The sequence below is a fragment of the Rhopalosiphum padi genome, chromosome 2, assembly GCF_020882245.1.
Source record: "Rhopalosiphum padi isolate XX-2018 chromosome 2, ASM2088224v1, whole genome shotgun sequence".
Classification (NCBI taxonomy): domain Eukaryota; kingdom Metazoa; phylum Arthropoda; class Insecta; order Hemiptera; family Aphididae; genus Rhopalosiphum; species Rhopalosiphum padi.
The window spans coordinates 71,621,402-71,647,433 of NC_083598.1; the positions used below are offsets into that span (position 1 = coordinate 71,621,402).

The window sequence follows — 26,032 nt, forward strand, 5'->3', positions numbered from 1 at the left end:
ACTTATAACTTATTATTTCAACTAAATGTGTCTGATACCACCGTTAATTGTCAAATAATTTATAAATATCTTCTAAGAAAATATCCGTCAACGTTTGTGTAAGTTATTATGCATGATTTTTTAGCTATAACCTATACATTATTCAACAATATGCTAATTTTGGTATCATTTAAAAAATTAAACACATCAAGCTGGCCATAAAAAGTGCCTTTGAATACATTATAAAAAATTTGAATAATATTTAAGTAGGTACGTTATAACTAGTTTAAAAAATAGTCTAAAACTAATCTACTTAAATAACACATTTATATAAAATTTTACATTAGTCTTTACATAAAAAGTGATTAAACTTTCACTGTTTAATGCTACTGTAGTAAAAGTGATTATTTATTATTACCCATAAACTCTTTAACCCCTTTAATCATTCCATAAATTTGAATTCGATACATAAAACCCTATTGTTTTGATAGGTTAATTATTTAGAATACCTAATTTTATCGTTTTTTGACCTAGATTACAATTTACTAGAGGATAATTTTGTAACTTATTAATCTTTCGATTTATAATTAAACATCTATGATTTAAATTTTTGAATTATAATTTATAATAATTTCACAATTTATGTTTCGATTTATATTTTAAGTTAACCTCTAAATGTTTATATAAATTTATGTTATATCTTATTATGAAAAATTATATCCATATAATACAGATTAATAATTCTATTTTAAAATATAAATTATTTTACCTGTTCTAGCTCAAGTATAAACTTTTGTTGACATTAGTAAAAATTTATTAACTTATATTACTTACCTTATAATTAAATTGTTAATGCCCGTTTGTGTTGTAATATAACCATATTATGTACTGTGCAGTTATAAATTTATTTTTTTTTTAACATATTTTTATCCATTTTATTCGTGTGATTTCCCCAAGGGCTTACACTCTGACCACGCAGAAATAGAAAACTCAAGGACCTTTATTTGCGTTAATAAGTTATAACGTTGTGTAAATTATTGCTTTTTCCAAAAAATTATCCCTCAAATAAAGTAAACGTCATATAGTTATACAAATATATTGGATCTATTAACTAGTTAACAGTTATTTCAAAATAAAGTATAATATATTATGAGTTTTATTTATAATTTTAATTAATTATACTTATTTTAACGTACATTAACAATATTAATAAATATATACGAAGTTAATAATATATTGCACATAATATAAGTTATTAGTCTAATAACAGAATAAGTTTTTTTTAGGGTGTCAAGGAAAAAAATTGGCATTTCCTGACTGGCCCCACCCACTTAAATTATTAATCTATCTAATAATAAGATGCATCCGATCTTATTATTGTATGTATCAATTTCATATTTCTTTTTTAATTATATACATGTAGTTTTATTTTAGATAACTATTTTTAATACATTTTTCTTTAAATCCGTCAAGCTTTTTTGAAATACAACGATACCAAAACCGTTATTTATGATTACAATAGATTAATCAGGTAACTATAGACATGAACAATTTATGTAATATATCGAAATATTTTAAATATTTTCTAAATAAAAATAATTTATAATTCAAATCAAATTCACAATTACCTATTCATATATATATATATATATTTAAAGGTTATTTATTAGATTAAGAAGTTGTAAGTGTTCAGGCATACATAAAGTGTGTTAATATTGGCAAGATGAACAAATGGGACGAGTGACTTAATATTTTATAGTAATGATGAGTTATTGTATTTGAAAGATAATTTTAAGATGCTTTCAGTTTTCCAAGATATTTTAAAAATTGATTTTTGATCTCGAACATTAAAGGACTGTTTTTCGAAATAAATACTTGGAAATTCTAAAAAAACACGTATTAAATTATTCTATTTAATTTAAATTTCCTAGAGATGGCGCATTGATTAGTTCGAGCACGGTAAAGTACGATTCCGTTCATTTTACCTTTTTGGGAACACGATTTCGTACGATTGTCTGTGCAATGTTGCCATTTAAAAATTATTGTCAATTCGTTTAATTTTCTTAAATAATAATATTATAAACAAATTGTAAAAATGTAAAAATAAAATAAAGTAATAATAAAGTATAAAAATAGTTATCATTTATACCTTGGTATTTGTTACAAATACTTGAAATACTTAAAACAAATACTTGAAATACTTAAAACAAATATTTTATTATATTTGTATAAATCAAATATTCGTTATATTCGTTGATTGTGTGATCTAATCGTTGATGGTCGGCTAAGGCCATTTTATTGAAACACCCTTTAGATGCCGATCTTATTTTTGTGCAGGTCTCTTCTTGTGCTTTCTTCAGAACTGATATAACCAAATGAATAAAAGGGTGTGGATTATGAAACTGGGCATTATATAAAACACTAAACAGACGACCGGATTTACATTCCGATTTTTTATGTATAGAGTTAGATTGTGGTAAATTGACATTGCCGTTTTTCGCCGTAGTCGTTAAGTTCACCTAGTACGCCGGGCGCCGGCTCCAGCATACTGCACTTGAAGAAACATAGTGACCGGCCGGCAAAATCACATCGTCTGTTTGGTACGCGAAACGTACGTAAAACGCTACAACTAAAAATCTGCAGGATTCCGAACTCTGATAAGGGCCGTACGGAATCGTGTTCTACCCTTCGATCAATGATCCTTTATCCAAAATAAATTCATAATTATAATTTGTACAATAGCAAACACTTATAAAATCTAATTTAGTGTTTTTTTTTTTTATCATATTATTTAGTTAATCAATTTTAAACATTACCCTCACTACACGTGTTAACAGTTGAAGTCACTAATACGATGAAACAATGAAACAAGTTGCAAAAAAAAATATTTAAATTTATATTATCATAATATCTTCATGCTTTATTATTATTTTATTTTTACTGAATGTATATAAGATTTTCGTAAATTAAAAAATTATGTTTAATTCTTCAAAGATCATTTCTATATCATTGGTTTAATAAAATGGTTCATTTATATTCGTATAAAAAAAATGTATTTGCATATATATTATTTATCTATAAATAAACCTTTATAACAACCGTATTGAATTGCAAAACTTTTATTTTCTTCAGTTTTTACGTTTTATTATTGTATTCAAAATCTCAATAACTTCAATATATATTGTATACATATATAAATATTTCAAAAGGCATATTTATTAAGAATATAAATGAACCAATGTTTAATATTTTTGATTTGTATAATTTGTTTGCTTATAAATAGTAAATACTTCATAAATAAAATGTATAAAAATAATGATTGTAATTTGATTAAAACTGTAGCTACAAATTTACTCAATTATAACACTATGATGATTGTAAACAGTTAAATAATATTGTTTTGTAATATGGTTTTAGTTTACTCACGAAAAATATAAAAACAAAATAATAACACTGAGAAGTAAAAAAATCCTTAAACTTATACGCGTTAAACACCAAGTCGTGTTATATTATCTCGAATCATTTATTAGAAAATTGTAATAATTAAATAATAGTTAATAAGTAATTAATATACGCACGTATTAAACATCTCAATAACTATCACTGACAAATATGTTATCTTGTTAAGTTGACTATGCAGTTATATCGTTTTATGAAAACTAGGGGACGTGATAATATTTAACAATGGTTGTTCCGTGTTCGAGTACAGTGGTGGATTCAGAGATCAATTTTGAAAGGGACTTCACGAGAGACCGTAAGATTTCATAGATAGAGAGGGTGCAAAGGCCTATAAAAACATTATTACAGGATTTATTGTTGACAATTGACTTGTGAAGGGCTTTGTTACCCTTGCCTTATTATTATGTGATATTTACATAATTCTTCATACATTTCTCGCATTAGTCTTAACTTTTGAGAGTATGAAACGAAATTATTATTTACTAAATAAATATAATGGAATAAAATAAAATAAAAATTAATGATGTTTGTTTCATTATTATTTTTTGTGGTCGGAAGAGGTAAAATTACTTCTTCTTGGTATCGCAACTTATCGTATAGTCGTATACTCTTGTCAATTTGATAATTTACTTATTACGTGCCACAAATATAGAACTTCCCCGCTCTTAAATCACAATTTCCGCATTAAATCACTATTGGTAACTGTAGTTACTATTTATAAATTATAAACGGTTTTTAAATTTATTACGTTTTTATTAATAAAAAAAACTTATAATATTACTATTGCTGCTACTACTCCTACCCCTAAAATCCATAAGCAAATCAAAACGAATTCAGTCACAAAAGAAACATACTTTAGTTTAAAATAGTACAACATTTTCAGAAAACCTTAATTGTAACACAATTCTGTTTTTCGTGTTATTTATTATTCAATAACTAATTTGTTAGCTTCTAAGAATCGCATGCTTACATAAATGATTTTTGAGTCCTTATTATTATTATTATTTTTTAATATTACACGGATAGTTATGGATTTTTCACTTTAATAATAGTGGTTCCTATGTCATACATAATTTAAATAATATAACAGCCAATTGGCATTTAATCAATACTTTATTTTTAAAGTTTTTTAACCATATTATACGGAATACATTTTTGTATACTGTCTAAAAATTTAGAGTAGGACCTATAGGTGCTTAATGTTTAATGAATGAAAGTTTTTTTTAAATTTAGTTTAGCTATATAATTTTCATTAATAAATTCATAAAAATTATCAAACTATTTGTTTTTATAATACATTAATTTGAAAGTGTTCGTTTATCAACAGTGGCTGGTCAACAAAAAAATCAATATCTCTGTATAATATACTAAAATAAACTACAATATTATATAATAATATAATTTATTATAGAGCATTTTGCTACGTAAAAAAAAAAAAATTACAATCATTAAAAAAACGTGTCTAGACGTAATATGAGCATCTACAAAATGCAATTTATAGTTTTTATGAAGAACTTGTGGTATTAAAACATATACATAGCAACATAGTCTTATCTTGGTGTATACTTTTAAAAAATGTGTGAATGTTGGAATATTACGATTACAGAGAAGAAGAATAAATTTTTAGTTATCCTGCATTAAACGAAATTATTTGCTTTAATTATAATATTCTTTACATAAGTATTTACAATAATTAGGCGAATTTTAGATTAAAAGGAAAAATTGAGTAATAATATATTACTTTAAACATTAAAATAAAATACAACAAATTTGTTTAAAATTTTTTTTTATTTATTGTTTTTAATTATTTCAATGCATTTGGTATTTTTATAATAGGCGTTTATAATTCAAATATTCCTTTTGCCACTTGATTCTAAATTATCGTTCAAAGTTATTACCAGCGATGTGAAAAATACACAAAAAAAGACATTAAAATAACTGTTAGAAATGTTCAACGAATATTATGTTCACCGCTTTAAATTCATTAAATCTATTTTTAGACAATAATTTTCCTATTTATTACGAGTATCATGAATATTGACATTATAAAACTACTGTGAACAACTATAATCACATTAATTCAATAAGAAACGCATTGTATAATAATTAAAATGGTTTGGATCGATTCTGAAAATATTATAATATTTTAGTTCCATTAGGTAGTTCAAAGTGTAATAATATTATTACACTCGTACTGGAATAATAAATAATAATATTATTTCGTCGCGTCAACAATAACAATATTAATAATAACATTATAATAGTAATAGTAATAATAATACGAGGTAGGTAGTTGCCACGGTAAAAGTCATTGACGACATGGATGCATCGAATTTGCCTAAACGTTGCGCCGTGTCATCAGCTCTCCGGTGTCGAATAAACTATATTTAATACAATTATTGAATATTATTATTTTTTTATTGATAATAATTATTAACACCAGTGACAATGTCCATTGCATATACACAATTATGCATATGCGTTAATTAATGTTACAGTTTTTACCTATATACAATATTGTACTTTTTAAGTATACCATTATATTTTGTAGATTTACTTTTATTATTTTAAAAAAAGTTATCATTTATTTTGTTTGATGACTCGTGATTGATCCGAGTGCGTTTAGTATGAGATAACTGGCGAACACATTTTTGTATTAGCAGATTGCTGTATTAATGTGTTTGACTGTAAGTACTGGTTACAAGTATAATATATTAAATACCGATTGTTAATTTTTTTATCATTAATTATCTATTGATGGACCTCGTATGACCATTGTGTTTTATTGTTTTTCCTTTTATATTATTTATTAAATCAGAAATGTTTAATTCAATGATATTAATTACTTTATTTGATTTTCCTTAGTTTTTAAATCGGTTTTGGCAAGTGGATATGTAAAGCCACTATCAAAATCAGACACCTTTCTATTGGATTTTAACTATGTATTTTTTTTATTTTATTTTGATTTTTTATCGTAAGTTGTAATGTTGAAAATCAATGCATATAGGTACATGGATTCTACCAATATTTTGGTTTATCGATTTGCTTTTATGTTTCCTTCATGTTTCTATGGCTGGGTATCTAAATTGAAATGTTAATTTTCCATAATATTCATATCACAGTATGTGTTTCGAATGTAATTTTCTGAATATTGTTACTAACGTCATCATAATATAATATAATGCGTTATAAAGTAGGTACTTGTATTTAAAAGCAATAACATAGTATATATATATATATATTATAGATAATGTTCATTCACATCGAAAGCATGGTGCGCACCATCGAGTTCGACAACTCACGGTAGTCGATAAACACGAATAATCACGCCTAACAATAGGAAACGTCTTAAAATATATATATTTAGACATTAAGTACATGAGCCTTTTGAAACGCACTTTCAGTGAGTACCCACGATATCATAGTATTGTTTAATGCGTACATTTTCTTAGACGGTCGTCTTCTTTGTCATCATCGACGACTGTGTACAAACGCACACTGCACACACGTACGCACAGTTCGTGTCGTTGTTCGATCTGTTGTAATAGATTTACTATTGACGACGTATTAATTCATGCGGCGTGGTACGTGATTTAATCGAATGCGATCTGTTCGCTGTGTATCTTAAATTAATTGTGATTTTATACTTAATTCACTTTACGAATTGTGATAATTAAATTAAGTTTTCGACAAAAAACATTTATGTTAATATTTGTTTCAATACGCCCAGTAATTCTTCTCATTATTATTATAAATTTGGACAGGATGATTGTCATGCAATTTAAATAAATTATTCTGACATTGTTTACAACAGTATTATGACAGAGAATGAGATAATATATAGTTTTACTTTTCCAATACTTTAAAATATACCGATACTTATACTTAAAATGTTTTTATTTTTAATGATCATAGTAATTATTAATTCATTTGTTTATTATTAATATTTAGGTTTAAATAAAATACCTCACATAATATACTTAATTAATAATGTAACTTTGATTATATATCTAGAATTTATCTCATAACTTTTATACTTTTTAAATGTTTTTAGTAAAGACATTGTTTTAAATCACATATTTTTCATAACTCATAATTATGGTAAAGTACTGTATGTATATAGACATTTTAATCAATATTAGTCTTTAAGATTAAAGTAGAGATTGAAAAACCAATAATATAGATCACGACTAGTGAGATTATGAAAAAATATACAACTTAAATAATATCATAATACAATTATGTATAGTCGATTAGCGTATACCAAAATTGTATTTTTTTTCCAGCAAATATGATTGAACTCATTAATATAATGTATAATCTATATAAATGTATCATTACTATTAATATTATTGATATTCTTTAAAATTTAATCTTTATTATGTGCTACTCATAAAAAAAAATTAACTCCTATTAGCTATGATGTCCAGAGTTATTTTTCTGAATAATAAAAAAATAATCGTATTTTTTTTTTAAATTAATATATTATTAAAGTTTTCATAAATATATACTATTTTGTTTTTTAAGCTGTATTATCTTCATTTGAAACTACATATATAGTATAAATAGGTACATAAAATTAGTTCTTGAGAAATGATTGAAAATTGACCAGGTCAACTTTGTTTATATATATGTACGTTTATTTTGAATAATATCTGAAAACCAGGTTGGCATATTGCATAATACATATACAGTTATAAAATATAACCATAATAGTTTTTATATCTAATGAATATATTTTTTTTTTAGATTATGTGCGGACTGATGAATGTATTGATTTTAAATTTAACAGTTATAAGTATAACGAAAAGTTCAGTATCTAGTAGTTTATTACAAAGAAATACATTAAAAGGGTATTGTGATAAACTTTTAATATAACTTACTTGTAATTTATGAAGAATTTTGAATATTGAATTGAATTTAATTATATGGTTGATAAAATTATATTAAATCTCATATTTCTAAATATTTAATAATTTTATACCTAACAAAAATGTATAAATATAGATTTGATCATTTAAAAATTAATAACCGATACATCAAAGATAGATCATATTAGAAATTTACCTTTTTAAGTAGTCTTCAATATAATAAAAATAATAGACTTAATATATACCTTTTTGCAAATAATTCAAATATGTTTACAGATTTCATACTTCATTAATTTACTATCTTAATGGTTTCAGTGGACCAAAGATAGGTATATTTTTGACAGAAAAAAAAATTATTTTTTTCTCGAATCCCCTTAAAATATATATTGATACTACTACAGAAGTACAAAATCATTTAACACGTATTGTATTATATCAAAGAACTTACGAATTATTTTGACAGCTTATGGTTTTGATTTCTGTATTTATATTATTAATTATAGCACGGAAAATATAATTTTTGTAGCACACTATTCGAGTAAAAAAAATAATTAATAAAATCCTGTTCATTGCTTAATTATTAAGGTTTCTGTTAGATAATAAAACGAAAATCTTTTTTTTAAAAACTATCCTGGAAAATGTCTTGTAAAAATATAAACTCTGAGATTAACTTAAATAATTCAACATATTATACAACAAAAAATATCAACATATTTTTATTTGAAAAACTACGGATTTGCATGCCCATATTACAGTTTAAGAATTCAGCTGTGGAGAATACTTAAACAACTTTGTACGTGGTTTGATATACAATTTGGTTGGACACTAAAGTGTTTGTTGTAAAAAAAAAAATTAACAGCAACGGTATACATTCTATGGAATATAAAATTACATTTTAACCCTACATAAGTATCATGAGTGTTTATGATAATATTTGTATTATTATTATTAAATGACACTTTTTTTTTTAATTATATTTTTCATTTACTTTGATTCGCTCCATTTTTCAAAAAAAAAAAAACAAGAATTTATAATAAAAATAAAAATATTTGTTTGACTGATTACACACAATGGAAAATAATGGAACAAGTTTATACCGTTTAACTGATATTGCATAAATAGAAAATGTTAAATTAAAAATATAATGAACATTATTCGTACTTTGAGTAAGGTTATTTGTTTTCAGTGGTAGTAATGAGTGCAATTGTCTTTTTATATTTTAAATTCTAACCTTTTTATCTGTTTTTGAAGACATATTTTTGTTCAGAATTAAGTTTATTATAGTGTTAATAACAGTTTTAAAAGTTATATTATAAAAAAAAAAAATCTAGTGGAAACATTTTATATAGAGATTAAAGTCAGTATAAACTGTAAAGTATGAGTAAACTTAGATGGGCATCGTTGTTCTAAACATTTTTAAATTATTTTATCAAAACAAATTTTATTATTATAATGTTGTACTTCAAAAGTTTAATATTTTAGAGTAATTTTTCATAACAATATTTACAATTAACGATAGTTTTTTTGATTTTTGTATGTTAATAAAATAATAACAATTATTGACTTCTGATTAAATTCTGTATTTCCAAAATTTACCGGAAGTGTGAATGTTTTTACAAAAATTTTTGTAATTTTGTCTTAAAATATTTTAATCAATGTATATAAATTAACGAGTATATTGTTTTTTAAATAATTTAAATTATACAAACAATGTTTTTTTCATAAAATATAATAATACAATACTGTCGATATCTAATGTTGTGTATTAAATAGGCTTATCGATCCGCTCAGTATAATATTTACTCATCTCAAATTAACACGCGCGGAACCAAAATATATCTTCAGTGCTTGTTACATTGATAAATCATTTTATCACGTCATAGCGGTAGATATTGATTTTTCGAATTAAATTTTCTTAAATCTTTTTTTCTTTAAAAACGATGGAAGATGTTCATAAAAAATTGAAAAATTATTTTCACCGTTTTTATAATATGAACCTAGCACAGTCTACGCTCGGGAGGTATTATTGTCATGGTAAACGGTCACATGCATGATTGGAGATAGATATAAATACGGTTTATATACCTTATAATAATTATTATTGCTGTCATCACGCCATAATAATTGATTCATGTGAAGCTCATTAATAGCTTTTCTGACGGATAGTTTAACGACAAAGCAAAATAGATTATTATTTAAGGTTCATACCCGTAAAATATAGAGCGATTTCTCTCGTGGATCGTTAATATTGTCAATGGGTTGTATTATCCCTTCCTTCACTAAAATCACCCAAATCTAATTGAACACCCTAATCTCAACATGGCGACAAGTCTGTTTAAGGTGTCTGCTGTCTTAGATAATAATAATAATAATACTGAAATCGCTATAATATACATTGCGTTGGCATCAAAATGGTTATTTTTGTTCTTATACAGAGTAATATATGCACGTGCATTTAATTAAAAAAAATTTAGCAGTCAAAATAATTTAAAAGTATTGAAAAATATTAATGAATAGCTACTCTTCTATAGCTTAACCTGAATTATATTATATTTTTCATGTAGGTACAAAAATGATTAATGAAAATAATTAGGCAATTACTTCATTTTTATCATAGCAATGTAGCAATTTCATTTTCATAGGTATCATGGTTAATTTTCATATTATTATACTATTATTCATATATTTTACTATACGGATTATTATATTTTACGAATATAATATAAAATTGTTTGAAATATATCGCACTATTTTAATTATGTTCTTTAAAAAAATCAAAGAATAACATATTGTACGAATGTATATTATGTACGGTTGTAGTAGTTATACTGAATTCCTTATTCTAATTATATTCTAGTTCGTAGATGCACAACAATGTGTACTACATAGTTGAACGGATTAAATATCTTTTCGGTAAATCGTTCAAAAATCGTTCAATAAAATACCTGTGCTGAAAACAATTTTGACCGCGCTTGTTGGTAAACAACAATCAGTAGATTCTTTTTTAAGTCTACTTTTAAATTTATAATAAACATGATTTATAGTTGGTTGGCAATACATCTAGCATAGTATTAAAAAGTGTGTATATTTTATACAATCATGTGTGTTACAAGTTACAAATTAACTGAAAATAAATAAAATTATAGTAACTAACCTGTGAAAACGTTTATGTAATATATATATAATATATATTACTTCACATGTGCATGTTGTTATTTGTATAATAATGTATTCATATTGCATTAAACTTATATAAGTACATTATTGGATGGTGTTCTGATATTCTAACTGTAGTTATCCATAAATTATATTTAAATAATTTGTATGTTCTTGTTGTATGATATGATAATGGTTTGAATAACTGTAAAAAATACATACAATTATAAGCATTTTTATATTTTATTATTAAAATCTTAAACGAATAAGAAAATTTTGGATTTTTGAATTTTAAAGTTTTTAAACTCTAAAAATAATAATAATAATAATAATAATAATAATAAAATAGTTATAGTTTAAACATTGTACTTATAAATAATTCCATTTCATAAAATGTTCAGGTAAAATAGGTACTTAATACTTGAATTGATTGGGCATAATAATATATTATATACCTAGCAAGCATTATCGCAAAACACTTCAATATCCAATATTGACCAAATGAAGGTTACCCCTAATATGTATTGTTTGTCAAGTTTGAACAAGAGGAGTAGGTAATTGTATATCGTCGAATGTGTACCTTTCACTCAATTATATAAACCATGATATTAATTTTCGTAAACGGTAAATTAATTTCATATAATTATATAAAAATAATAATAGTGACTAATAATAATCTACCTATTAAAAGTAATTTCTTTTAAATTACGAGAAAGTCAACAATATAATTTTTATATTTAAAAATGTCAATGAGAAAAAATGACGGTGTAACAGTGTTAATTATAATAAAAAAAAAATGCTTTAAACAAAACAACTGTCAATGGACAATTCAATATTAAATCCTAAGAATATATTAAAAACTTAATTATAATTTTAGGCAACTTGCGTGGCAAATATTTTATTAATACTGAAAATCACATTATATACCCACTGAATAATAAATTAAATATTATAATAGGCGAGTTGTAATTTTTCTCACGTAGAGATCCAATATCTACCTACATATCATAAAATCGTACGAATAGCAATTTAAAATATCACGATATGACTGATAGATTTTTAAACCTTTAAACTATGTCGAATAATTTAAAATAGGATATTAAATATTCCTAAAACAGCATAAAAATATATTAAACATTAAAAAAATAATGAATCTTAGTTTTGTATATTATGTAATCAAAAAAAACGTGTATTACATAATATTTTACATTTATAATTTTTTAAAAAAAAGATGAAATAATAAAAATTTGTTATGGATATAAATTATAAATATAATCGAATATTAATAAAATATGTAATTTATATATATAAAAAAAAAACCATTTATAAATATTGGTGGTATAAATAGAATGGTAGAAGATACAGCTAACAGCACTATATTATTATAGTGGTTTGTACTATGTAACATTGGTGGGGGAATGGTAGACCTATAAATAAAATAAATATATCATTGGCTTGATTATCATTGGGGTGTATATTTCGTATGTTTCGAGGGAAATTTTAGGTACACAGTGCTGCAGTTAATATATTATAAAAAAAGCAAACGTATATTTTTAGTTAATATATTATTTATTATAGATAACAACTATTATTGCTTCTTGTAGGTACAAATTAAATTAATGTTTTTAACCTCGTAAATTGTATATAATCGGAAAATAAATTTATTATTATTTATGAACATTTTTTTCCAGGAATTAGTATATTTTATAAATTGGATTTTTACCTACTTATAATAATTTAAGAATTGGTATACATTTCAGTTTTAACACACAATTTTATCCATAATGATATTTTATGTAACGTGATTTATAAGTTCTACAGTATTATCAACAATCACGATAGATTTAATAATATAAACAGTAAAATAAACTTGATTAAAGTATAATATTTCATACAATTTATTGGTTTTATGACGAACAAAAAAAATGAAAAAAAAAAGGTTTCTACTGTATTTATAGTTTTTTTTTCCATTAATCATTCATTTCACTTGCCTATTTTAACTCTTTATCGTTTTCTCAAATAATTTGAATTTAGATTTAACATGATATCTACAATTTAATGTGATAATTTAAAACGGTGCTAAATTACCAGTTTTATATTATAACATTTGAATAAAATACTGTACGATAAATTAAAATAAATCTCTTTTTTTCTTCTCTTATATGGCGAAATAAATCTCTAACCCAAAGAGAGAGTGTACTGTGTTTATAGGATCTCTCTGTATATATAATATACAGGTGTACAATCATATTTAAATATTAAGTGTATATCATAAGTAAAAAAGGCGAACCCTTTTTTTTTTTGTTAAACGTGCATTTAGACCGTATACTGCATTATATGCGTTAACATGAATTGACAAGCAGTCTTCGGCTTAATATTGAAATATCTAAATGCCGCTCTTATAATAACAACAAGTACTTTACTGTCAAAACTTTTCCGGTGTTTATGGTGATGGCATGAATATTTTACATGGAAAATAATCGTTGCACTTATAATAAAAAGAAGCAATAATAACAATAATAAAAAAAATATATATAATATCATGGAGCTGATGTTAATGATCGCAACACTCAAAATACAAATAAGTATGCCATCGTCAATGTTATCATCATCACATCACTAAGCATCAACAACAGTCTCGTCGTTATTAAATTTGACGTACTGTTACGGGTGTCACATATTGGTGGCCTCGAATAGATTTGACAGTATTTCCAGATGAGTTCTCGCCTCCGCGGTATTATATCGTTACTGCGAACTTGTGGTTCTGTTTGTGCACACATTCGTTAACTTATTTAAACATATTATCCAAAACGGAAATTCGGCCAGCGAGTTTGGTCGTCATATACAAAGGCGTTTTATAATCTATAACTTTACTGGAATTTAATGGACTTTGTACAATTCAATAAACCACAAGTTGTTCAATAAACACTGTATGAACCACAATTATAAACGTTTCTAGCAATTGTTAACTTTTCATTTATTGTACAACGGAAACAGTAATTACCGATTGTTAACATTCGAGAATTTACAACTAATTTATCTTCCAATTCAATTATATACTTATTTTTAAAAGAATTCGATTGGAATTTCAGCATTTATATATTTTACAAAAATTAAAATTAACAAAAAAAAAGTAAATGTTTACCGTATTTTATTGTCAAAACATAAAATTGATTCATATTTTTCCTACATATACTATAAGTATAGATTTTTAACATTAAAAAACTGGTTAGGTGGCTAGGTGCACAATAAAAAAGTTTTCGTTAATTTTTTAGAGCGATTTAATGATCTTACTGATTTTCTTGATCTAATGAAGAGATAATGATCAAAAAATAGCAACATCCACAAAATATATTTTATTTTTTATTTATCGATTTTGCTTCTATCGTTTTAAGTAATTTATTTATTTTACCATAAAGTGCAAAACTACTGTTTATCGTATTAATTACCCATATAGACTACATTAAATATATCAGGAGAAGGTAATATAAATTACAACTAATGTTAAACCTAAAACTAATTGAAAAATATAAGCTATTTTAATTAACGATGACGGTATTTTATTATCATAATATAGTCTTAAGTTATATTCGTTTTCAAACATGTCCAAAACCGTGATTGGTCACTCAACAATATTAAAAAAATATTCATACTAATAAGTAATTTAAACATGTTAAATTACAAATGCAGCACATTTTGTTGTTATTATTATAATTAAGATTTATATTTTATCAGAAATACATACCATGTGATAATAATATCATACAGATGCTCATAAATGTTATATAGTTCTAAATAAATTCTACAAGACAGTAAAAGTTATACATTTATTATTTACAGAAATAATTTCTATAAGCTAATACACATCGGAATTTTCATTAATAACAAGAAATTCTTATTGATGGTAGTAAGAACAGTACAACGGTCTTTCAAAGTTTCAACTTTCTACCATTTTCTTCACCACTCACTGTAGATATAAAATAGGTTATCCTTTTAAGTAAAAAGTTTTGTTTAATCTCACCGATAGTAAAATATGAATATAATAATACATATTATGCAAAATATGACAAAAAGATTAATAAAAGTAAATTGTGTTGAATTGTAAAATGAATAAATAAAAATATTGAAGTAATAAAATAATATAAATACAACATAAAAGCTTGGTATAATTAATTAAATAAATCCGGTAATATAGTCTTCTAATTTTGTCATGGCAGAAAGCTTCTACTAAATAGATCGAGACCATTGATTCAGAATATTATCACTATAATACAGTAGCTTGTAACTGGTGATTTTTGGACCCCAAAGTTCTAAGAGTGTCGTAGAACGAATATCTACAGAAAAGCCTTATTAAAAAAAAAAAAAAAAATAAATAATTCAAATTATTCAAAGATTCGAAATTACCAATTATTAATCTTACCTATTTGTAATTAAAACTGAAATTTATCACAATATATAATATATATAAATTTTATAAAAAAATTATACGTATATTATTTAAAAATAAAAATACGGACACGCCACATATAGGCATATCTATTTCTTGTGAACTTCAACACTCTTATTAAAAGTGATATATTATACACTATAAGATCAAAAGAAATGGCACAGCAAGACTTTCAATCAAAAATGTAATCGAACTTTCTGAACATTGATATATCTACCAGCCGTATGAAGGAATGACATTTTTGATTCTATTCGGTACTATAGTAAGTCTGGATTTTCTACAGTAGTAGTAACGGCATGAACAAATTTGTGAAACAGATCAGATGTCGACGATGATATTGGTCTTTCTGAAACGGTTTGATCTCTCCAAAAAATTATACAATCAAAATAACAACAAAATATCATACTGAAATTCAAATTAACATCAAAATATTAAATAAAAATAGGATATTTTAAAACTGAAGAGGGGTGGGTTTCCATGGATATACATTTTATTTAAAAAATAACCATTTCTTAGTAAAGGTATACAACCCCTGATAAAGTGTGTTTTTTTAAATGTATAAAAATTGTATTGACTATTTTTTTTTACTGGGATATTACGAGTATTATCATTGTTATTTTAGTATAAAATATCGCCACTATTAGTTTTATTAACTTATAAGTTTTTATTTAATAAGCCCACCTTAGAATATAATATGTACTAATAAATGATAATATTTATAATCCACGAATATTTATTTTAGAATTATAATAATTGATTATGTTATGTTACCCATTAAAACATTTCTAGAAATATATTTTTGTATTTTAAGTCTAATATATAGTATGTCTATTGAACTTTGTTTATTCTGCGAAAGACCTATTTTTACTAAAGATAAAATAATAAACTAATGCTAATATTACTGTTAATGGTACTTATATATACATGTAATTTGAATAACGTAATATTTATTTCGTACAAATTGTATTCAAATAGAAGTAATAACTGCTCTTGTGATCATATTGTCACATCAAAATTATACTTTATATATTAATTCCATTGTATTTAAATATCACTTATCTATGTAGAATTATATTACTAGGTTGGATACCTGGTACTAAATAGTTCTGCGAATACCATTAGAAACGGACTTAAATTTAACTGGGTATGTGTATGGGCGTTTTATTTTACCACTTCGATATCTATTGGTTTTGGCCAACGAAAGCGGCTCAAAATTGTTCTAGATAAGCCGACGGCTGGCCGACAGGCAAAATTGGTTTTTTATATTGTCATGCATCCCGTTGTGGCACTTTACCTGTATCAAAGTCAAGAAAAGAAGTTTAAAAAAAACGAATGTCTTAAAAAACGCGACGTATAGATCAGACGACTTAACGCTATATTATCCTTTTAATATAAATGTTACACATACACGAAATCAGATAAAGGTTTTTTGTGATTTAGATAGATATGATCTTTACGTTAGTGATGATATTATTAAGTTTGATTTGCATCAGGTGAATTTTTATTTATTCATTCATCTACATTAATAAAACTTATATTAATTATTAATACGCTATAAATTCACACATTGTGTATAAAATATTTAAAAAAACATTATTTGTACAATAATGCACCATTTACATTTTGCAATTTTGAATTTTTAAATTACCATAAAGGCCATAATATATTATTTTCTTAGATTTCTTTTTAAACTTTTGAAGAGTGTCCTGTTTCAGTATAAAAGTCTTATTTTTAAACAAGAATCTCCTTTTTTATTGAAAATTGTTAAGCAGATTATTTTTTTTTTTTTAATATTGATATACTTATAAATCGTTGTATAAATCATTAATAATATTATATGTACTTAATATTTACTATTTAATATAGTTCATTCATACTCAACATTTTTATATTATTTATTAATATTAATTAGGTACTATAATTTTCAAAACACCGTAGTCCACAAATATTTAAACTTATAATCATGAACTATTACCCTTAATATACATAATTCAGAAACCATAAATTTGAATTACAGTTTATATAGGAACATACATAAATGCTATAACATAAGCTTAATAATTTACAGTAAAATACGGTATTTTAATTTGAAAAAAAATTGTAAAATTATAAATATATATTTGAAAATATTTTCCATAACCCCGTAAATTTATTTCACCTAAGTATCATTTTTTTTAATCGAATATATTATATATAGACGTATGAAAAATAAATACACCTACGTAACTTAACGTAATTACATTCAAATGAATATTCTAAACGCAACATTGGATTTTTGTCTCTAAGTTTACAACTGTTAGGTTGGTTTGACAAATAGTCTATTATTATTTTCAGTTTAGACTGTTATGTGTATTAGGGAAACTACACAATGCACTGGTTTCCCATAGCCTTTTGTACTGTAATATAGTTTAATTGGCACGAGTTTAATTTATAGGTTAGCGTGTACTGTGCGGTCTCTAGGGCAGGGCAAACAGGGCCACGTGTTTAAATAGTCCCTGTACTTTTCAAAATATATATATTATACAATAAAAACAAAATAAATTTAAATGTGTATTTTTTTAGTTAATTATTTATGTATATATAATTTATACGCACAAATAATGATCATTCGACACTAACGAAATTATAGCTATGAAATTGTCTTTTGTTAAAATAATATTTTAGCTGTTTAATGAACAATAATATTATAGATGTAATACCCGCATATATTTTCTATGTCTCTCAAAACAAGTAACTTTGGTTAGGTACAGTTAAACGTTAAACATTTAGGTACGTTGAAGTTTAACTTTGATCATTTTACATTTAGAATAATCTATTTTACTCTGTTGTTTTTTTAGGTAAAGGTAAATGTATCTCATTATTAAATTTACAAAAACTATACAGTTTTAAAATACATATACTTCAAAATGTTTCGAGACATCAACACGAGATTACGTCACAGTCCCAAATAATAATTTTACCTTTAATTTCTATAATAGGTCATTTCAACAAGCATAGTGACATTAAAACGATAATACGTTATTATTATCATATTATTTTATGTAAAAGTTTACCGTTTTTCATGTCGAGAAATGCCCTATAAAGGGTAAAATTATTTTTATTTTGTTATATTATATTTACTAAGTATACTTATATAATTAATTATATATATTGTAATTTTTAGTATGTGTACAGCATTTAAATTTTTTCCAATAAGTAATTAATATTTATCTAAAATTTTAGGTTTCACAATTTTTTATTCACACTGAACCCTCAAGTCCTATAGACTAAATATTTGCATATTCATAGTTAAATTAAAATTTTATTTAAGTCATTATATTTTAAATTTAACTTAAAATAAACGGTTGATCGTGATTTAATTATAACGCAGTGTTATCGCAAATCGAACTTTTTGAATCAACTCAAATATTCAGATTGTTACATCTACCGGAAAAGTTCTTTCTGGAAGAGAATAAATATTTACAAAGAAAATGCACCTATATACATATATATATAAATATTCTGGAATACCTACCTACACTTTCGTATAAATTTTTAAATTATAGATAAAAAAAAAAGATTTGACGGATCGACAGGTCGATAAGAAGAATTGCATACACTTTTCACATTATTATATAAATATGTTTACTTTATTTATTTTTAAATTAACAATAAAATATTAACATAAAACAATATCACGAACTATTACAATATGGTAGGTGCATCAATGATATTTTACAATGAATTAAATATCAATTTTCAGTGGCACTATAACACATGGGTTGTTTTATTTCTGACAGTATACCTATGTTTAAAAGATTTCACTTCGACAATAATTTATGTTTTATTATTGAATTGTATATGAATTATAGCAATCTGAGCCACCGACTGGATATATTCGGTGGAATCCCTGCCTTTAACACGAAACTCATAAATCCAAAACGGCTGGCCATTTACTTTTTGACATTTTGAAGAATGAAATGTCGATATTTTCGATTTTAATAAAAGGTCAGCGTCGGCACATTGAATGCGAACGAACGTAATTACAGGGAGCCACTATTTACGCAGACCTTGAACGGCGTATATTCTATTCGTATATTATGTGCACGCGCGCGCGCGAGTGTGTGTGTGTGTGTGTGTGTGTGTGTGTGTGTGTGTGTGTTTGTGTGTATGTGTACAGGCCCGAGACGGTGACGGTTTCGAGGCAATGCGAAGTCGGACGGATCTTGTTGCGTAGTGCGTACACGGATAATACTTACGTTGCTGGATTATCAAAGGAAAGAAAAGAATGGAAAAACCAGAAAGAAGGAAAAACTAATAATAATATGCCGAGAGATCTTTGGTGACACACGAGAAGTATATAAAATGAACACACGCACATATACGGAGTGATCCATTTGACATAAGACACTGTATAGTGTATATTTAGAAAGCACTCCGTTTTTGTAAATATTTCTTTTACACAATTTTACACAGTTGCAAGAGACTACAATTCTCTCTGTTTTTATGGTCATTATATATTAATTGTATGATAATGATAAATTATAATAAATATAAAATATAAACACTGGTAATATTTAACGATACCCGATAACCGATGGTTATTCATTTTTCATTTTCCCCTGCATTATAAAATAAAAATAATTAAATAAATATAAATATTACTTCACGACAACAGCTTGCGTATTCCCGGCAATGTATACACGCCCTCCGGGTTGAGAAACGCTGTTTTATACTAATCCACTATGCTCATACCAGTCATACCCATCAAAGCTTTAAATACTTATAAAATTAGAACCCACAAACTACATGTCCAAATTCGAATTTTATACATTTAAGTACTACAAACTATATTCTGATTTAGTACAAGGAAATAAAATGTATGCTGTCAATAAAAAAAAATAAACAATTACAAAATGATAACGATATAAATAGTAAAATTAATTTTAAAAAAAATTTCCTAAAACGATAAAATTTATTGAAATAATGAGTATTTTACGTTAAATAGATTACCCATTACTAGGTGTATATATATTTATTTTTCAGTCCACAGGAACTTCATAAGAAGGAATTATAATAATGACACTCTCTTATTAAACGAACGGCACGTAAAATGTAATCTCGCATTGCATTGAACGATAAATGATGATGATAATCACTGAACTAGTGCTGCTTTAGAAAAAACATAAAAGCCAAATTTGTTGTTCTCGAATCAGAATATTGCATACGGAAATACGTATGAATGTATGATAAATACATTTTGATTGTCCCATGAATTTACTAATTGGTATAGCTTAACGGTTGTATTCGACGGTTACTTGTATGATTCGTTACGAACAGTCGAAATGATTATTCACAAGAATTAATAGATGTATTCAATATCGTAAGTAATTATTCCAGCTATGATAATATTATAAATTTAACAAGAAAAAATTTCTTAAAATGTAGATATTTTACTCGAACACAATAATAATGAATTTGTGCATTTAATTTTACAAATTCAACGGATAATATGATTATTTGAGTTGGTGGAATGCAAACAGCTGTAACAATGTTCATCAGTCGGTAAAACTTAAATTCAGCAGGATTTTGTTACCTATATTGAAATACTGAATGCAAAATAAAATGGGTTTCAAATTTAATTGATGCATGGAAACTATATAGGTACCACGGTGTATCGTGGAGTTATTATGACAATTTTACATTAAAATTACATTTTAAAGTGTCAAGCCATTGTGATACGCTTTTTATAATCCGTTTTTGAAATTTTTGATTTTCCCATTAAAAAAAGTTGTATTATACCTACATATTATTACGATTTAAACACTATTTTAAATTAACTATTTATAACACGTTGCCAGTTTCGTGACTACCAATTTTAACTTCTCTATACGAACACAGGCTATTACATGGAATATTTTATCCGACTCTATTTGCAACTAGGATTAATATCAAAAAATCAATTACCTACCTGTACTTATAAATCCTATAGAATGGTATTATATGAACTTGCCGTAGCGCATTATATAACGTATCCGATTGTATATAGTCATTCAATCACTGGCCACGCACCACTCACCATTTTCTCAATCCTTATCGCTTTTTAGTTTAAATTATTTTTATAATATTATATTATTTTCATTTATAAAAATCATAGAGTCAAAGTATTATATTTACCCAGTTTTTTCGATTCTTATAAAATATAAACAGACGTTTAAAACTGAATTCGTGGACTATATAATAATTAATAATAATATTAGTATATTATTATTTATTATACACTACTTTTTTAAAACTATATTCAGTATTATCTAACTACAATTAAACATATCCATAAAGTAACACTCAATTCTGCTACCCTCTCCACTATAATATCTATTTCACTAATAATTGTTTGAAACTTAAATTTGGAACTAATGTGGTCAATATTAGTTTCATATTTATATTTTGACTAAATTAATTTTTAAACTTTCAGAAATTTATAAATGTTAATGCTATCATAAGTATGCATCTATATTTTATAATAATTTACATTGAATTTAATATTTTTATGAATAATGACTTGGGCATTTATAAGTATCTACATTTTGTTAAAAAGAATTATTGATTTTATTACTTAGTTTAAATTATTTTTTATTTTAAATAAAGAATATGTTAATACTTATAATATGTATAAGATAATAATACTTTTAATGAATAATTTTCCATATTTTGAAATTTAATATGCATATTTTGAATCTATTCTTTGCTAATTTGTTATTTGTGTAATATAATAAACTACTATACGAAAAAAGGAGGGAAAAGTAAGTATCTACTATGTGGTATAGTATGTATTAGGTTACGAGTGTATCTTGTTATTAAGTGAGTTACTATAATGTATATAGATGTGTACAATTTAAATTAAATTATAAGTCATTGTATACAAAAATAAATTTGAAACATAATTCATAAGTCACAATTCTAATCTCAAATATTCATAAAAAAATATTGAGGATTTTTACTCAACTTTTTTCATTTAACTTTTTCAGTAATAACAACTTAGGCGTAAACTTGTGTTAAATTTTCAACTTTTTGACCGAAAAAAATATCATCGACAATTATTATTGAAAACAAAATGTATTGAAAAAAAATCGAAAGTTTTTCATGTCTATAAATAACTCAAAACGAGTCAAAATATTTTTAAAATTATACTATTTACAGAAAATGATAATATAAGAATATTTGGTAAAAATGTCGAATATCTATGATTATTCGTTTTTAGTTACAACGAAATAAAGAAATCGGTTTTGTTTTAAAAATTCCCTAATTTTTTTTCCAAATTATTAACAAATGAATGAACAATTTTCCATTTAACTCCCACAAAGTAACAACTAAATTGACTTTCCTAGTAGAAAAGATATTGTAGTTGAAAATGTAAGCATTCTTTTTACTATAAAAAATGTTTTTAGACAAACATATACACACATTATTGTAAAATAAATTTACATTTATCTCTCCGTTCATAATATAAAACACACACACATATACACACATACATACATATATTGTATATAATTATATGTCAGTAATATATATATTTCAGAACTAAATTAAAATAATAAATAGTTTTGAAAACTGAAAGCTGATAAAAGTTTTTTATGGCTTTTTTTACACCAACATCGACACAGAAATAAGTTATTTTATTACCTATTTAACGGTAACAATTTGTTGGGTTCATTTGGGAATTAAAATAACTTATTTATATTATTAAAATATTCAAGATTTGTTCTGTATGTACAACTCGTACGTAACTTTTTAAAATGTTTCTTACGGCACATATTGGCATGTATATACTCGTGTATAATAATATTTTTCAAACACAACATAAACTGAAGCAAACAGTCGGAAATGTTTTGGTTTATCAGTATTGTCAAATATAAAATCAATAACTCGACATTGTCTCCTTCAATGGTGGACCAAGTGAAACGAATGTCTTTTCTCAATCTAATGGTATAGTAGTACGACCTCGCCAAGGTTCAGCACACACGGTCCCTGCATAATATCTGGTCAACGCCAATCAAACCGACAAGCGAAAATATCCAATTTGTTTGTGTTTTTAGAAGCTGCGTTATTGGTATAAAGCTACGATACCTTATATTTCCGTTATGCCTGTTCATTGTTGTCGCCATGGTTACCAATACAAACCATTAGCGTTATTATTATTATATTTTTTATTATGTTTTCGAGGTTTTATGTCAAATATTTATAAATGCATAAACATTAAATCTCTACGGTTACATTTTTATATTTGCAATGCAAATATGCGGAGTCGTATTACAATAAAGAACTAGAAAAAACGAAAAATTATACGTAAAATAAGTAAGATATAATGTACCTAAAAATAAGTGAAATACTGCGATAGAACTCGTCGCATAGTTTTGATCACTTTGCAGAACGTTAGCCATGTATGAATTTTTTTTTTTTTTGGTATTATGAACACGATAGATGCACTGCTAGTAAAACAATTCTGAGTGATGTTCGATTTTACTGGATCAATAAATGGTCAATGTTTTGTTAAAAATGGGACGCTCTTGTAATCCATCGCTATTATTTTATGGTTTACACGGTTTTCTTATGACTATATATTATAATAGTAAAAATACCTAAGTTTTACTGTTTTTGAGAATTTTTCTAAAAATACCTACTTATGCGAGCATGCACTATAGAATAAAAAAAAATTCAGCACCTATTCATTTTTCAATCCACAGAAGTGCTTTGCACGACACTTTGCACTTCAGCGAGAACGAGTGTTTTCAGTAGAAAAAAAAATGCAAACATCACTATGTAAAAACAAGTACACACCTCACTACCACAATACACCGTGCCGCTCAGAATTTATTATTTTTTTTATTTACTGAGAAATATTATATTACGGTACTTTTCGGCGTAGAGTTCACATATAGGGGCCAAACTTGCTAACAAATTAAGTAAATCGTCTACTAAAATGTATTCTAAACATACACCAGCTGGTACTCTATAACTTATGGAGATGATGTGATTACCACTTATTAAAATCGATTTGAACGTCGTGTTGAATTCGATTAGTCATTGTAATTATTGTTTAAATTTAATTGTAGTCTAGTATGCTGTACATAGAAATAGAAACTATAAGAAGTCAGAAGTTTTTATACGGTGTGCTTTTTCTAGTATTTACCACCTGGGTAACAGACATGACTGTCATAACCTGCTGCAGCTTGTTCGGTGATAATAATTTTAGTATGCCTAATGATATTATAAAATAACGTCATAACTTCCAGAATAATAATATTAAATTGCGCATTATGTTTTCCCGTGTAATCTTTACTCGGTAAAACGGGAATTACCGCACTACTTATATGATAATAATCAACATATACATAATATATTATTTATTAAAATATTTTACAATAGTGAAGAAAATTGCATGGTTATAAATTTATCACGCAAAATAGGTAAAGCAAATCATAAGTCCCGTTCATGTTTTTTTCTTTAAAGTTTATAACGAACTTATTACATACATTCCAAAACCAAATATCTAATAATATTAATAACAATTCGCTGGTTAACTTTAAAATAGTTACGAATTTTACACATAATACTACAACTACACTATTGATTGATGTACAGTCGTCGAGTACGTGGAATACGTGCTTAAGCCTGATAACTAAAATTAAATATAATATAATTAGACATTTTATAAATTGATCACGAACATACTTCGTTTTACCATAGAGGGCATAGAATATGAGTACATAATTTTTGGGATTTTTTTTTTTTTACCTAACAAAGTCGACATGTCAACGTCGTTGGTAAACAATCGGGTTTCGATCAGCTACGATACAGAAGTCTCCGATGAGACGGAAATATGTGATTGCGTCAAAAGCCTTCCATATAAAGATTGGATACTCGAGCAACCGGACGGCACTCAGTGTCCGGTACCGACTACGGAGACGGTAGATGGTGTAAACGCTGCGTTGAGTTGTTTGTTCGAGACGACTAGTGTCAAACCACGACACCGGAAATCCGGTAAGAGCACTCTACGACACTGACCGTCTAAATAATTGCGATACGAAATCTCATTATTAATAACGTACCTGTCCAAAGAGTCCTATAACGGAACGAA

At 25.4% G+C, this 26,032-nt stretch overlaps 2 protein-coding genes across 3 annotated transcripts in view; one reads left to right on the forward strand and one right to left on the reverse strand.

Annotated features, from left to right (window-relative positions):
• Positions 1-26,032, reverse strand: part of LOC132922092 (probable G-protein coupled receptor 21) — a 114,791-nt gene that overhangs the window by 37,112 nt on the left and 51,647 nt on the right. The window contains exon 2 of one of the 2 annotated variants that reach the window (XM_060985418.1): positions 11,464-11,670. The exons of the other annotated variant lie outside the window; for it this stretch is intronic. The gene's annotated coding sequence lies outside the window, so the exon portion shown is untranslated. The remainder of the gene's footprint in view (positions 1-11,463; positions 11,671-26,032) is intronic. 2 annotated transcript variants of the gene reach the window in all.
• Positions 1-26,032, forward strand: part of LOC132922093 (phytanoyl-CoA dioxygenase, peroxisomal-like) — a 112,776-nt gene that overhangs the window by 15,072 nt on the left and 71,672 nt on the right. The window lies entirely within an intron of this gene.